The sequence below is a fragment of the Nomia melanderi genome, chromosome 1 (genome assembly GCF_051020985.1).
Source record: "Nomia melanderi isolate GNS246 chromosome 1, iyNomMela1, whole genome shotgun sequence".
NCBI classification, from domain to species: Eukaryota; Metazoa; Arthropoda; class Insecta; order Hymenoptera; family Halictidae; genus Nomia; species Nomia melanderi.
Genome location: NC_134999.1, coordinates 7041762 through 7057761, shown reverse-complemented (window position 1 = coordinate 7057761; position 16000 = coordinate 7041762).

Sequence of the window (16000 nt, the reverse complement as noted above, 5' to 3'; positions counted from 1 at the left end):
GGAAGGTCGGGATACTTTTGGTCGAAATTGACTTTAGACTATACAAGCCAGGTTTCCGAAGTACAAAACTTGGATTCCGTCGGGCAGAATTGCCAGGAAGGTCGGGGGTAGTCATTTGACTTAGCAGTGATGGGACTCCAGGACGATGTCTCATTGGGACCAAGGCTACATGCGGCTGACCGATGGGAAGGTCGGGATACTTTTAGTCGAAATTGACTTTAGACTATACAAACCAGGTTTCCAAAGTGGAAAACTTGGATTCCGTCGGGCAGAGTACACAGGAATGTCGGGGGTAACTGCCATTTGACATAGCAGTGATGGGACTCCAGGACGAGGTCTCATAGGGACCAAGGCTACATCCGGCGGACCGATGGGAAGGTCTGGATACTTCTGGTCGAAATTGACTTTAGGCTATACAATCCAGGTTTCCAAAGTGCAAAACTTGGATTCCGTCGGGCAGAATTGCGAGGAAGGTCGGAGGTAGTGATTTGACTTAGCAGTGATGGGACTCCAGGACGAGGTCTCATAGGTTCCAAGGCTACATCCGGCTGACAGATGGGAAGGTCGGGATACTTTTGGTCGAAATTGACTTTAGACTATACAAACCAGGTTTTCAAAGTGGAAAACTTGGATTCCGTCGGCCGGAATAGCGAGGAAGGTCGGGGGAGCCATTTGACTTAGCAGTGATGGGACTCCAGGACGAGGTCTCATAGGGGCCAAGGCTATATCCGGCTGACCGATGGGAAGGTCGGGATACTTTTGGTGGAAAATGAGTTTAGACTATTCTAACCAGGTTGCCAAAGTGGAAAACCTGGATTCCGTCGGCCACAATTGCCAGGAATGTCGGGGGTAGCCATTTGACTTAGCAGTGATGGGACGCGAGGACGAGATAATGATATCCCTATGAAGGGACCAAGGCTACATCCGGCTGACCGATGGGAAGGTCGGGATACTTTTGGTCGAAATTGACCTTAGACTATACAATCCAGGTTTCCAAAGTGGAAAACTTGGATTCCGTCGGGCAGAATTGCCATGAAGGTCGGGGGTAGTCGTTTGACTTAGCAGTAATTGGACACCTGGGCGAGGTCTCATAGAGACCAAGGCTACATCCGGCGGACCGATGGGAAGGTCTGGATACTTTTGGTCGAAAATGACTTTAGACTATACAAACCAGGTTGCCAAAGTGGAAAACTTGGATTCCGTCGGCCAGAATTGCCAGGAAGGTCGGGTGCAGCCATTTGACTTAGCAGTGGTGGGTCTCCTGGACGAGGTCTCATAGGTTCCAAGGCTACATCCGACTGACCAATGGGAAGTTCGGGATACTTTTGGTCGAAAATGACTTTAGACTATACAAACCAGGTTGCCAAAGTGGAAAACTTGGATTCCGTCGGGCAGAATTGCCATGAAGGTCGGGGGTAGTCATTTGACTTAGCAGTAATTGGACACCTGGGCGAGGTCTCATAGAGACCAAGGCTACATCCGGCGGACCGATGGGAAGGTCTGGATACTTCTGGTCGAAATTGACTTTAGGCTATACAATCCAGGTTTCCAAAGTGCAAAACTTGGATTCCGTCGGGCAGAATTGCGAGGAAGGTCGGAGGTAGTGATTTGACTTAGCAGTGATGGGACTCCAGGACGAGGTCTCATAGGTTCCAAGGCTACATCCGGCTGACAGATGGGAAGGTCGGGATACTTTTGGTCGAAATTGACTTTAGACTATACAAACCAGGTTTCCAAAGTGGAAAACTTGGATTCCGTCGGCCAGAATTGCCAGGAAGGTCGGGGGTAGCCATTTGACTTAGCAGTGATGGGACTCCAGGACGAGATCTGATAGGGACCAAGGCTACATACGGCTGACCGATGGGAAGGTCTGGATAATTTTGGTCGGAAATGACTTTAGACTATACAAACCAGGTTTCCAAAGTGCAAAACTTGGATTCCGTCGGGCAGAATTGCCAGGCAGGTCGGGGGTAGCCATTTGACTTAGCAGTGATGTGACTCCAGGACGATGTCTCATAGGGTCCAAGGCTACATCCGGCTGACCGATGGGAAGGTCGGGATACTTTTGGTCGAAATTGACCTTAGACTATACAATCCAGGTTTCCAAAGTGCAAAACTTGGATTCCGTCGGCCGTAATTGCCAGGAAGGTCGGGGGAGCCGTTTGACTTAGCTGTGATGGGACTCCAGGACGAGGTCTCATAGGGACCAAGGCTACATCCGGCTGACCGATGGGAAGGTCGGGATACTTTTGGTCGAAATTTACTTTAGACTATACAATCCAGGTTTCCAAAGTGCAAAACTTGGATTCCGTCGGGCAGAATTGCGAGGAAGGTCGGAGGTAGTGATTTGACTTAGCAGTGATGGGACTCCAGGACGAGGTCTCATAGGTTCCAAGGCTACATCCGGCTGACAGATGGGAAGGTCGGGATACTTTTGGTCGAAATTGACTTTAGACTATACAAACTTGGTTTCCAAAGTGGAAAACTTGGATTCCGTCGGCCAGAATTGCCAGGAAGGTCGGAGGTAGTCATTTGACTAAGCAGTGACGGGACTCCAGGACGAAGTCCCAGGTTCCAAGGCTATATCCGGCTGACCGATGGGAAGGTCGGGATACTTTTGGTCGAAAATGACTTTAGACTATACAAACCAGGTTTTCAAAGTGGAAAACTTGGATTCCGTCGGCCGGAATTGCGAGGAAGGTCGGGGGAGCCATTTGACTTAGCAGTGATGGGACTCCAGGACGAGGTCTCATAGGTACCAAGGCTATATCCGGCTGACCGATGGGAAGGTCGGGATACTTTTGGTCGAAAATGACTTTAGACTATTCAAACCACTTTGCCAAAGTGGAAAACTTGGATTCCGTCGGCCACAATTGCCAGGAATGTGGGGGGTAGCCATTTGACTTAGCAGTGATGGGACTCCAGGACGAGATCTCATAGGGACTAAGGCTGCATCCGGCAGACCGACGGGAAGGTCTGGATACTTTTGGTCGAAAATGACTTTAAACTATACAAACCAGGTTTCCAAAGTGCAAAACTTGCATTCCGTCGGGGCAGAATTGACAGGAAGTTCGGGGGTAGTCATTTGACTTAGCAGTGATGGGAATCCAGGACGAGGTCTCATAGGTTCCATGGCTACATCCGGCTGACCGATGGGAAGGTCGGGATACTTTTGGTCGAAATTGGCTTTAGACAATACAATCCAGGTTTCCAAAGTGCAAAACTTGGATTCCGTAGGGCAGAATTGCCAGGAAGGTCGGGGGTAGCCATTTGACTTAGCAGTGATGGGACTCCAGGACGAGGTCCCATAGGGACCAAGGAAACATCCGGCTGACCGACGGGAAGGTCTGGATACTTTTCTTCGAAAATGACTTTAGACTAAACAAACCAGGTTTCCAAAGTGCAAAACTTGGATTCCGTCGGCAGAATTGCCAGGTAGGTCGGGGGTAGCCATTTGACTTAGCAGTGATGGGACTCCAGGACGACGTCTCATAGGGACGAAGGCTACATCCGGCTGACCCATGGGAAGTTCTGGATACCTTTGGTCGAAATTGACTTTAGACTATACAATCCAGGTTTCCAAAGTGCAAAACTTGGATTCCGTCGGGCAGAATTGCCAGGAAGGTCGGGGGTAGCCATTTTACTTAGCAGTGATGGGACTCCAGGACGAGGTCTCATAGGGACCAAGGCTACATCCGGCTGACCGATGGGAAGGTCGGGATACTTTTTGTCGAAATTGAATTTAGACTATACAAACCAGGTTTCCAAAGTTGAAAACTGGGACTCCGTCGGGCAGAATTGGCAGGAAGGTCGGAGGTAGTCATTTGACTAAGCAGTGACGGGACTCCAGGACGAAGTCTCAGGTTCCAAGGCTATATCCGGCTGACCGATGGGAAGGTCGGGATACTTTTGGTCGAAAATGACTTTAGACTATACAAACCAGGTTTTCAAAGTGGAAAACTTGGATTCCGTCGGCCAGAATTGCCAGGAAGGTCGGGGGTAGCCATTTGACTTAGCAGTGATGGGACTCCAGGACGAGATCTCATAGGGACCAAGGCTACATCCGGCTGACCGATGGGAAGGTCGGGATACTTTTGGTCGAAATTGATCTTGGACTATACAATCCAGGTTTCCAAAGTGAAAAACTTGCATTCCGTCGGTGCAGAATTGCCAGGAAGGTCGGGGGTAGCCATTTGACTTAGCAGTGATGGGACTCCAGGACGATGTCTTATAGGGACGAAGGCTACATCCGGCTGACCGATGGGAAGGTCGGGATACTTTTGGTCGAAATTGACTTCAGACTATACAATCCAGGTTTCCAAAGTGGAAAACTTGGATTCCGTCGGCCAGAAGTGCCAGGACTGTCGGGGGAAGCCATTTGACTTAGCAGTGATGGGACTCCAGGACGAGATCTCATAGGGACTAAGGCTACATCCGGCTGACCGATGGGAAGGTCGGGATACTTTTGGTCGAAATTGACTTCAGACTATACAATCCAGGTGTCCAAAGTGGAAAACTTGGATTCCGTCGGCCAGAAGTGCCAGGACGGTCGGGGGAAGCCATTTGACTTAGCAGTGATGGGACTGCAGGACGAGGTCTCATAGGGACCACGGCTATATCCGGCTGACCGATGGGAAGGTCGGGATACTTTTGGTCGAAATTGACTTTAGACTATACAAACCAGGTTTTCAAAGTGGAAAACTTGGATTCCGTCGGCCGGAATAGCGAGGAAGGTCGGGGGAGCCATTTGACTTAGCAGTGATGGGACTCCAGGACGAGGTCTCATAGGGGCCAAGGCTATATCCGGCTGACCGATGGGAAGGTCGGGATACTTTTGGTCGAAAATGACTTTAGACTATTCTAACCAGGTTGCCAAAGTGGAAAACCTGGATTCCGTCGGCCACAATTGCCAGGAATGTCGGGGGTAGCCATTTGACTTAGCAGTGATGGGACTCCAAGACGAGGTCTCATAGGGACCAAGGCTACATGCGGCTGACCGATGGGAAGGTCGGGATACTTTTAGTCGAAATTGACTTTAGACTATACAAACCAGGTTGCCAAAGTGCCGAACTTGGATTCCGTCGGGCAGAATTGCCAGGAAGGTCGGGGGTAGCCATTTGACTTAGCAGTGTTTGGACTCCATGACGATGTGTCATAGGGACGAAGGCTACATCCGGCTGACCGATGGGAAGGTCGGGATACTTTTGGTCGAAATTGACTTTAGACTATACAATCCGGGTTTCCAAAGTGGAAAACTTGGATTCCGTGGGCCGGAATTGCGAGGAAGGTCGGGGGAGCCACTTGACCTAGCTTTGATGGGACTCCAGGACGAGGTCTCATAGGTTCCATGGCTACATCCGGCTGACCGATGGGAAGGTCGGGATACTTTTGGTCGAAATTGACTTTAGACTATACAAACCAGGTTTCCAAAGTGAAAAACTTGGATTCCGTCGGGCAGAATTGCCAGGAAGGTCTGGGGTAGTCATTTGACTTAGCTGTGATGGGACTCCAGGACGAGGTCTCATAGGGACCAAGGCTACATCCGGCTGACCGATGGGAAGGTCGGGATACATTTGGTCGAAATTGTCTTTTGACTATATAAACCAGGTTTCCAAAGTGAAAAACTTGGATTCCGTCAGGCAGAATTGCCAGGAAGTTCTGGGGTAGTCATTTGACTTAGCAGTGATGGGACTTCAGGACGAGGTCTCATAGGTTCCAAAGCTACATCCGACTGACCAATGGGAAGTTCGGCATACTTTTGGTCGAAATTGACTTTAGACTATACAATCCAGGTTTCCAAAGTGCAAAACTTGGATTCCGTCGGGCAGAGTTGCCAGGAAGGACGGGGGTAGTCATTTGACTTAGCAGTGATTGGACACCAGGGCGAGGTCTCATAGGGACCAAGGCTACATCCGGCTGACCGATAGGAAGGTCTGGATACTTTTGTTCGAAAATGACTTTAGACTATACAATCCAGGTTGCCAAAGTGGAAAACTTGGATTCCGTCGGCCACAATTGCCAGGAAGGTCGGGGGTAGCCATTTGACTTAGCAGTGATGGGACTCCAGGACGAGATCTCATAGGGACCAAGGCTACATCCGGCTGACCGATGGGAAGGTCTGGATACTTTTGGTCGGAAATGACTTTAGACTATACAAACCAGGTTGCCAAAGTGGAAAACTTGGATTCCGGCGGGCAGAATTGCCATTAAGGTCGGGGGTAGCCATTTGTCTTAGCAGTGATGGGACTCCAGCACGATGTCTCATAAGGACGAAGGCTACATCCGACTGACCGATGGGAAGGTCGGGATACTTATGGTCGAAAATGACTTTAGACTATACAAACCAGGCTGCCAAAGTGTAAAACTTGGATTCCGTTGGCCAGAATTGCCAGGAAGGTCGGGGGAGACATTTGACTTAGCTGTGATGGGACTCCAGGACCAGGTCCCATAGGGACCAAGGCTACATCCGGCTGACCGATGTGAAGGACGGGATACATTTGGTCGAAATTGACTTTAGACTATACAATCCGGGTTTCCAAAGTGGAAAACTGGGATTCCGGCGGCCAGAATTGCCAGGAAGGTCGGGGGAAGCCATTTGACTTAGCACTGATTGCACACCAGGGAGAGGCCTCATAGGGACGAAGGCTACATCCTGCTGACCGAAGGGAAGTTCGGCATACTTTTGGTCGAAATTGACTTTAGACTATACATTCCAGGTTTCCAAAGTGCAAAACTTGGATTCCGTCGGGCAGAATTGCCCGGAAGCTCGGGGGAGCCACTTGACTTATCTGTGATGGGACTCCAGGACGAGATCTCATAGGGACCAAGACTACATCCGGCTGACCGATGGGAAGGTCGGGATACTTTTGGTCGAAATTTACTTCAGACTATACAAACCAGGTTTCCAAAGTGGAAAACATGGATTCCGTCGGCCAGAATTGCCAGGAAGGTAGGGGGAGCCATTTGACTTAGATGTGATGGGACTCCAGGACGAGGTCTCATAGGAACCAAGGCTACATGCGGCTGACCGATGGGAAGGTCGGGATACTTTTGGTCGAAATTGACTTTAGACTATACAATCCAGGTTTCCAAAGTGCAAAACTTGGATTCCGTTGGCCAGAATTGCCAGGAAGGTCGGGGGAAGCCATTTCGACTTAGCAGTGATGAGACTCCAGGACGAGGTCTCATAGGTTCCATGGCTACATCCTGCTGACCGATGGGAAGTTCGGGATACTTTTGGTCGAAATTGACTTTAGACTATACAATCCAGGTTTCCAAAGTGCAAAACTTGGATTCCGTCGGGCAGAATTGCCAGGAAGGTCGGGGGAAGCCATTTGACTTAGCGGTGATGGGACAGCACGACGATGTCTCATAGGGACGAAGGCTACATCCGGCAGACCCATGGGAAGTTCGGGATACTTTTGGTCGAAATTGACTTTAGACTATGCAATCCAGGTTTCCAAAGTGCAAAACTTGTATTCCGGCGGGCAGAATTGCCATTAAGGTCGGGTGTAGCCATTTGACTTAGCAGTGATGGGACTCCAGGACGAGATCTCATAGAGACCAAGGCTACATCCGGCTGACTGATGGGGGGGTCGGGACACTTTTGGTCGAAATTGACTTTAGACTATACAAACCAGGTTTCCAAAGTGGAAAACTTGGATTCCGTCGGGCAGAATTGCCAGGAAGGTCGGGGGTAGCGATTTGACTTAGCAGTGATGTGACTCCAGGACGATGTCTCATAGGGACGAAGGCTACATCCGGCAGACCAATGGGGAGGTCGGGATACTTTTGGTCGAAAATGACTTTAGACTATACGAACCAGGTTGCCAAAGTGGAAAGCTTGGATTCCGTCGGCCAGAATTGCCAGGAAGGTCGGGGGTAGCCATTTGACTTAGCAGTGGTGGGACTCCAGGGAGAGGTCTCATAGGGACCAAGGCTACATCCGGCTGACCGATGGGAAGGTCAGGATACTTTTGGTCGAAATTGACTTTAGACTATACAAACCAGGTTTCCAAAGTGGAAAACTTGGATTCCGTCGGGCAGAATTGCCAGGAAGATCGGGGGTAGCAATTTGACTTAGCAGTGATGTGACTCCAGGACGATGTCTCATAGGGACGAAGGCTACATCCGGCTGACCAATGGGAAGGTCTGGATACTTTTGGTCGAAAATGACTTTAGACTATACGAACCAGGTTGCCAAAGTGGAAAACATGGATTCCGTCGGCCAGAATTGCCAGGATGGTCGGGGGTAGCCATTTGACTTGGCAGTGATGGGACTCCAGGACGAGATCTCATAGGGTCCAAGGATACATCCGGCTGACCGATGGGTAGTTCGGGATACTTTTAGTCGAAATTGACTTTAGACTATACAAACCAGGTTTCCAAAGTGGAAAACTTGGATTCCGTCGGCCGGAATTGCCAGGAAGGTCGGGGGAAGCCATTTGACTTAGCAGTGATGGGACTCCAGGACGAGGTCTCATAGGTTCCAAGGCTACATCCGGCCGACCGATGGGAAGGTCGGGATACTTTTGGTCGAAAATGACTTTCGACTATACAATCCAGGTTTTCAAAGTGCAAAACTTGCATTCCGTCAGGGCAGAATTGCCAGGAAGGTCGGGGGTAGCCATTTGACTTAGCTGTGATGAGACTCCAGGACGAGGTCTCATAGGGACCAAGGCTACATCCGCCTGACCGATGGGAAGGTCGGGATTCTTTTGGTCGAAATTGACATTCGACTATACAATCTAGGTTTCCAAAGTGCAAAACTTGCATTCCGTCAGGGCAGAATTGCCAGGAAGGTCGGGGGTAGTCATTTGACTTAGCAGTGATGGGACTCCAGGACGAGGTCTCATAGGTTCCAAGGCTACATCTGGCTGACCGATGGGAAGGTCGGGATACTTTTGGTCGAAATTGACTTTAGACTATACAATCCAGGTTTCCAAAGTGCAAAACTTGGATTCCGTCGGACAGAATGGCCAGGAAGGTCGGGGGTAGCCATTTGACTTAGCAGTGATGGGACTCCCGGACGATGTCTCATAGGGACGAAGGCTACATCCTGCTAACCGATGGGAAGGTCGGGATACTTTTGGTCGAAATTGACTTTAGACTATACAATCCAGGTTTCCAAAGTGGAAAACTTGGATTCCGTCGGCCGGAATTGCCAGGAAGGTCGGGGGAGTCATTTGACTTTGCTGTGATGGGACTCCAGGACGAGGTCTCATAGGGACCAAGGCTACATCCGGCTTACCGATGGGAAGGTCGGGATTCTTTTGGTCGAAATTGACTTTAGACTATACAATCCAGGTTTCCAAAGTGCAAAACTTCGATTCCGTTGGGCAGAATGGCCAGGAAGGTCGGGGGTAGCCATTTGAATTAGCAGTGATGGGATTCCAGGGCGAGGTCTCATAGGGACCAAGGCTACATCCGGCTGCCCGATGGGAAGGTCTGGATACTTTTGGTCGAATATGGCTTTAGACTATACAAACCAGGTTGCCAAAGTGGAAAACTTGGATTCCGTCCTCCAGAATTGCCAGGAAGGTCGGGGGTAGCCATTTGACTTAGCAGTGATGGGACTCCAGGACGAGGTCTCATAGGTTCCAAGGCTACATCCGGCTGACCGATGTGAAGTTCGGAAAACTTTTGGTCGAAATTGACTTTAGACTATACAAACCAGGTTGCCAAAGTGGAAAACTTGGATTCCGTCGGCCAGAATTGCCAGGAAGGTCGGGGGTAGCCATTTGACTTAGCAGTGATTGGACTCCTGGACGAGATCTCATAGGGACCAAGGCTACATCCGGCTGACCGATGGGAAGGCCTGGATACTTTTTGTCGAAAATGACTTTAGACAATATAATCCAGGTTTCCAAAGTGCAAAACTTGGATTCTGTCTGGCAGAATTGCCAGGAAGGTCGGGGGTAGCCATTTGACTTAGCAGTGATGGGACTCCACGACGATGTCTCATAGGGACGAAGCCTACATCCGGCTGACCCGTGGGAAGTTCGGGATAGTTTTGGCCGAAATTGACTTTACACTATGCAAACCAGGTTTCCTAAGTAGAAAACTTGGGCTCCGTCGGGCAGAATTACCAGGAAGGTCGGGGGTAGCCATTTGACTTAGCAGTGATGGGACTCCAGGACGAGATCTCACAGGCACCAAGGCTACATCCGGCGGACCGATGTGAAGGTGTGGATACTTTTGGTCGAAAATGACTTTAGACTATACAAACCAGGTTATCAAAGTGGAAAACTTGGATTCCGTCGGCCAAAATTGCCAGGAAGGTCGGGGGAAGCCATTTGATTTAGCGGTGATTGGACACCAGGGAGAGGTCTCATAGGGACCAAGGCTACATCCGGCTGACCGATGGGAAGGTCGGGATTCTTTTGGTCGAAATTGACTTTAGACTATACAAACCAGGTTTTCAAAGTGGAAAACTTAGATTCCGTCGGCCAGACTTGCCAGGAAGGTCGGGGGAAGACACTCGACTTAGCAGTGATTGGACACCAGGGAGAGGTCTCATAGGGACCAAGGCTACATCCGGCTGACCGATGGGAAGTTCGGGATACTTTTGGTCGAAATTGACGTTAGGCTATACAATCCAGGTTTCCAAAGTGGAAAACTTGGATTCCGTCGGGCGGAGCTGCCTGGAAGGTCGGGGGTATCCATTTGACTTAGTAGTGATGGGACTCCAGGACGAGGTCTCATAGGTTCCAAGGCTACATCCGGCCGACCGATGGGAAGGTCGGGATACTTTTAGTCGAAAATGACTTTCGACTATACAATCCAGGTTTCCAAAGTGCAAAACTTGGATTCCGTCGGCCAGAATTGCCAGGAAGGTCGGGGGAAGACACTCGACTTAGCAGTGATTGGACACCAGGGAGAGGTCTCATAGGGACCAAGGCTACATCCGGCTGACCGATGGGAGGGTCGGGATACTTTTGGTCGAAATTGACTTTTGACTATACAATCCAGGTTTCCAAAGTGCAAAACTTGGATTCCGTCGGGCAGAATTGCCAGGAAGGTCGGGGATAGCCATTTGACTTAGCAGTGATGGGACTCCACGAGGATGTCTCATAGGGACGAAGCCTACATCCGGCTGACCGATGGGAAGTTCGGGATACTTTTGGTCGAAATTGACGTTAGGCTATACAATCCAGGTTTCCAAAGTAGAAAACTTGGGCTCCGTCGGGCAGAATTACCAGGAAGGTCGGGGGTAGCCATTCGACTTAGCAGTGATTGGACACCAGGGAGAGGTCTCATAGGGACCAAGGCTACATCCGGCTGACCGATGGGAAGTTCGGGATACTTTTGGTCGAAATTGACGTTAGGCTATACAATCCAGGTTTCCAAAGTGGAAAACTTGGATTCCGTTGGGCAGAATTGCAAGGAAGGTCGGGGGTAGCTATTTGACTTAGCAGTGATGGGACTATAGGACGATGTCTCATAGGGACGAAGACTACATCCGGCTGACCGATGGGACGGTCGGGATACTTTTGGTCGAAATTGACTTTAGACTATACAAACCAGGTTTCCTAAGTAGAAAACTTGGGCTCCGTCGGGCAGAATTACCAGGAAGGTCGGGGGTAGCCATTCGAATTAGCAGTGATTGGACACAAGGGAGAGGTCTCATAGGGACCAAGGCTACATCCGGCTGACCGATGAGAGGGTCGGGATACTTTTGGTCGAAATTGACTTTAGACTATACAATCCAGGTTTCCAAAGTGGAAAACTTGGATTCCGTCGGCCAGAATTGCCAGGAAGGTCGGGGGTAGCCATTTGACTTAGCAGTGATTGGACACCAGGGAGAGGTCTCATAGGGACCAAGGCTACATCCGGCTGACCGATGGGTGGGACGGGATACTTTTGGTCGAAATTGACTTTAGACTATACAAACCAGGTTTCCTAAGTAGAAAACTTGGGCTCCGTCGGGCAGAATTACCAGGAAGGTCGGGGGTAGCCATTTGACTTAGCAGTGATTGGACACAAGGGAGAGGTCTCATAGGGACCAAGGCTACATCCGGCTGACCGATGAGAGGGTCGGGATACTTTTGGTCGAAATTGACTTTAGACTATACAATCCAGGTTTCCAAAGTGGAAAACTTGGATTCCGTCGGCCGGAATTGCCAGGAAGGTCGGGGATAGCCATTTGACTTAGCAGTGATGGGACTCCACGAGGATGTCTCATAGGGACGAAGCCTACATCCGGCTGACCGATGGGAAGTTCGGGATACTTTTGGTCGAAATTGACGTTAGGCTATACAAACCAGGTTGCCAAAGTGGAAAACTTGGATTCCGTCGGCCAAAATTGCCAGGAAGGTCGGGGGAAGCCATTCGACTTAGCGGTGATTGGACACCAGGGAGAGGTCTCATAGGGACCAAGGCTACATCCGGCTGACCGATGGGAAGGCCTGGATACTTTTGGTCGAAAATGACTTTAGACTATACAAACGAGGTTGCCAAAGTGGAAAACTTGGATTCCGTCGGGCAGAATTGCCAGGAAGGTCGGGGGTAGCAATTTGACTTAGCAGTGGTTGGACTCCACGACGATGTCTCATAGGGACGAAGCCTACATCCGGCTGACCCGTGGGAAGTTCATGATACTTTTGGTCGAAATTGACTTTAGACTATACAAACCAGGTGCCCAAAGTGGAAAACTTGGACTCCGTCGGCCGGAATTGCCAGCAAGGTCGGGGGTAGTCATTTGACTTAGCAGTGATTGGACACCAGGGCGAGGTCTCATAGGGACCAAGGCTACATCCGGCTGACCGATGGGCAGGTCTGGATACTTTTTGTCGAAATTGGCTTTAGACTAAACAATACAGGTTTCCAAAGTGGAAAACTTGGATTCCGTCGGCCGGAATTGCCAGGAAGGTCGGGGGAAGCCATTCGAGTTAGCAGTGATTGGACACGTGGGCGAGGTCTCATAGGGACCAAGGCTACATCCGGCTGACCGATGGGCATGTCTGGATACTTTTGGTCGAAAATGACTTTAGACTATACAAACCAGGTTGACAAAGTGGAAAACCTGTATTCCGTCGGCCAGAATTGCCAGGAATGTCGGGGAAAGCCATTTGACTTAGAAGTGATTGGACACCAGTGAGAGGTCTCATAGGGACCAAGGCTTCATCCGGCTGAACGATGGGAAGGTCGGGATACTTTTGGTCGAAATTGCCTTTTGACTATACAAACCAGGTTTCCAAAGTGGAAGACTTGGATTCCGTCGGCCAGAATTACCAGGAAGGTCGGGGGTAGCCATTTGACTTAGTAGTGATGGGACTCCAGGACGAGGTCTCATAGGTTCCAAGGCTACATCCGGCCGACCGATGGGAAGGTCGGGATACATTTGGTCGAAAATGACTTTCGACTATACAATCCAGGTTTCCAAAGTGCAAAACTTGCATTCCGTCAGGGCAGAATTGCCAGGAAGGTCGGGGGTAGCCATTTGACTTAGCTGTGATGAGACTCCAGGACGAGGTCTCATAGGGACCAATGCTACATCCGCCTGACCGATGGGAAGGTCGGGATTCTTTTGGTCGAAATTGACATTCGACTATACAATCTAGGTTTCCAAAGTGCAAAACTTGCATTCCGTCAGGGCAGAATTGCCAGGAAGGTCGGGGGTAGTCATTTGACTTAGCAGTGATGGGACTCCAGGACGAGGTCTCATAGGTTCCAAGGCTACATCTGGCTGACCGATGGGAAGGTCGGGATACTTTTGGTCGAAATTGACTTTAGACTATACAATCCAGGTTTCCAAAGTGCAAAACTTGCATTCCGTTGGGCAGAATGGCCAGGAAGGTCTGGGGTAGCCATTCGAATTAGCAGTGATGGGATTCCAGGGCGAGGTCTCATAGGGACCAAGGCTACATCCGGCTGCCCGATGGGAAGGTCTGGATACTTTTGGTCGAAAATGGCTTTAGACTATACAAACCAGGTTGCCAAAGTGGAAAACTTGGATTCCGTCCTCCAGAATTGCCAGGAAGGTCGGGGGTAGCCATTTGACTTAGCAGTGATGGGACTCCAGGACGAGGTCTCATAGGTTCCAAGGCTACATCCGGCTGACCGATGTGAAGTTCGGAAAACTTTTGGTCGAAATTGACTTTAGACTATACAAACCAGGTTGCCAAAGTGGAAAACTTGGATTCCGTCGGCCAGAATTGCCAGGAAGGTCGGGGGTAGCCATTTGACTTAGCAGTGATTGGACTCCTGGACGAGATCTCATAGGGACCAAGGCTACATCCGGCTGACCGATGGGAAGGCCTGGATACTTTTTGTCGAAAATGACTTTAGACAATACAATCCAGGTTTCCAAAGTGGAAAACTTGGATTCCGTCGGCCGGAATTGCCAGGAAGGTCGGGGGAGTCATTTGACTTTGCTGTGATGGGACTCCAGGACGAGGTCTCATAGGGACCAAGGCTACACCCGGCTTACCGATGGGAAGGTCGGGATTCTTTTGGTCGAAATTGACTTTAGACTATACAATCCAGGTTTCCAAAGTGCAAAACTTCGATTCCGTTGGGCAGAATGGCCAGGAAGGTCGGGGGTAGCCATTTGAATTAGCAGTGATGGGATTCCAGGGCGAGGTCTCATAGGGACCAAGGCTACATCCGGCTGCCCGATGGGAAGGTCTGGATACTTTTGGTCGAAAATGGCTTTAGACTATACAAACCAGGTTGCCAAAGTGGAAAACTTGGATTCCGTCCTCCAGAATTGCCAGGAAGGTCGGGGGTAGCCATTTGACTTAGCAGTGATGGGACTCCAGGACGAGGTCTCATAGGTTCCAAGGCTACATCCGGCTGACCGATGTGAAGTTCGGAAAACTTTTGGTCGAAATTGACTTTAGACTATACAAACCAGGTTGCCAAAGTGGAAAACTTGGATTCCGTCGGCCAGAATTGCCAGGAAGGTCGGGGGTAGCCATTTGACTTAGCAGTGATTGGACTCCTGGACGAGATCTCATAGGGACCAAGGCTACATCCGGCTGACCGATGGGAAGGCCTGGATACTTTTTGTCGAAAATGACTTTAGACAATATAATCCAGGTTTCCAAAGTGCAAAACTTGGATTCTGTCTGGCAGAATTGCCAGGAAGGTCGGGGGTAGCCATTTGACTTAGCAGTGATGGGACTCCAGGACGAGGTCTCATAGGGACCAAGGCTACATCTGGCTGACCGATGGGAAGCTCTGGATACTTTTGGCCGAAAATAACTTTAGACTATACAATCCAGGTTTCCAAAGTGCAAAACTTGGATTCCGTCGGGCAGAATGGCCAGGAAGGTCGGGGGCAGCCATTTGACTTAGCAGTGATGGGACTCCCGGACGATGTCTCATAGGGACGAATGCTACATCCGGCTAACCGATGGGAAGGTCGGGATACTTTTGGTCGAAATTGACTTTAGACTATACAATCCAGGTTTCCAAAGTGGAAAACTTGGATTCCGTCGGCCGGAATTGCCAGGAAGGTCGGGGGAGTCATTTGACTTTGCTGTGATGGGACTCCAGGACGAGGTCTCATAGGGACCAAGGCTACATCCGGCTTACCGATGGGAAGGTCGGGATTCTTTTGGTCGAAACTGACTTTAGACTATACAATCCAGGTTTCCAAAGTGCAAAACTTCGATTCCGTTGGGCAGAATGGCCAGGAAGGTCGGGGGTAGCCATTTGACTTAGCAGTGATGGGATTCCAGGGCGAGGTCTCATAGGGACCAAGGCTACATCCGGCTGCCCGATGGGAAGGTCTGGATACTTTTGGTCGAAAATGGCTTTAGACTATACAAACCAGGTTTCCTAAGTAGAAAACTTGGGCTCCGTCGGGCAGAATTACCAGGAAGGTCGGGGGTAGCCATTCGACTTAGCAGTGATTGGACACCAGGGAGAGGTCTCATAGGGACCAAGGCTACATCCGGCTGACCGATGGGAAGTTCGGGATACTTTTGGTCGAAATTGACGTTAGGCTATACAATCCAGGTTTCCAAAGTGGAAAACTTGGATTCCGTCGGGC